The sequence below is a fragment of the Anomaloglossus baeobatrachus genome, chromosome 2 (genome assembly GCF_048569485.1).
Source record: "Anomaloglossus baeobatrachus isolate aAnoBae1 chromosome 2, aAnoBae1.hap1, whole genome shotgun sequence".
In the NCBI taxonomy this organism is placed as follows: domain Eukaryota; kingdom Metazoa; phylum Chordata; class Amphibia; order Anura; family Aromobatidae; genus Anomaloglossus; species Anomaloglossus baeobatrachus.
The window spans coordinates 571,820,574-571,821,509 of NC_134354.1; positions in this window are offsets into that span (position 1 = coordinate 571,820,574).

Sequence of the window (936 nt, forward strand, 5' to 3'; positions counted from 1 at the left end):
ACAGGTGTGTGTGTGTGTGTGTACACATGCTGAATGCGGGAGGGGGCGGAGCCGAGCGGGGGGCGGGGTGGGGCCAGGCGCTGAGGATGTCAGTGGCAGTGCTGCGGTCTGCATGGCTGGGGACAGGTGAGTGTGTGTGTGTATATGCGGAATGCGGGAGGGGGCGGAGCCGAGCGGGGGGCGGGGCCAGACGAGGGTGTCAGTGGCAGTGCTTGTCTGCATGGCTGGGGACAGGTGTGTGTGTGTGTGTGTGTGTGTATATACATACATATGCGGGAGGGGGCAGGGCCGCGCGGGGAAGTGTCCGCCTCCCTGCACACGTAACCAGACTAAATATCGGGTAACAGCAAAGCACCCGATGTTTACCTTGGTTACGGGCCTACACCGCTTAGCGCTGGCTCCTTGCACCGTAACCAGGGTAAATATCGGGTAACCAACCAAAGCTGGTTACGTGTGCAGGGAGCCAGAGAGCATGCGCAGCGAAATCCGACGGATCGCGCTGCTCAAAAAACGTTACATGCTGCGTTCCTCCCGCCCGGCGGTCAGTCGTTCCACGACTGATCAGTCGGGCGGAGGGTGCAACGCAGCATCATCAGTCACAATCCGCTGCTCATACAAGTCTATGGGAGCAACGGAATCCGCTAAACGGATTCCGTTGTTTACAAGAGCAGCGGATTGTGACTGATACATTTTAGCGGAAATGTGAACTTTGCAAAAAACTGATGTGCAGCCTTAGGCTATCAGGCACAATCCGGTTTGTGTCTGATGCAACGGATCCGTCTCAGATTGTGTAAAAACTGATGCAACGGATCTGGTAAAAAACGGGTCCTTTTTTTTTGTTTTTTTTTGCTGAGAGAGACCCTATCATCCCCGCACAAACGCCGGCACTATCGCCCCCATCATGACCGCACACACTGGCACTACCGCACGCATCAT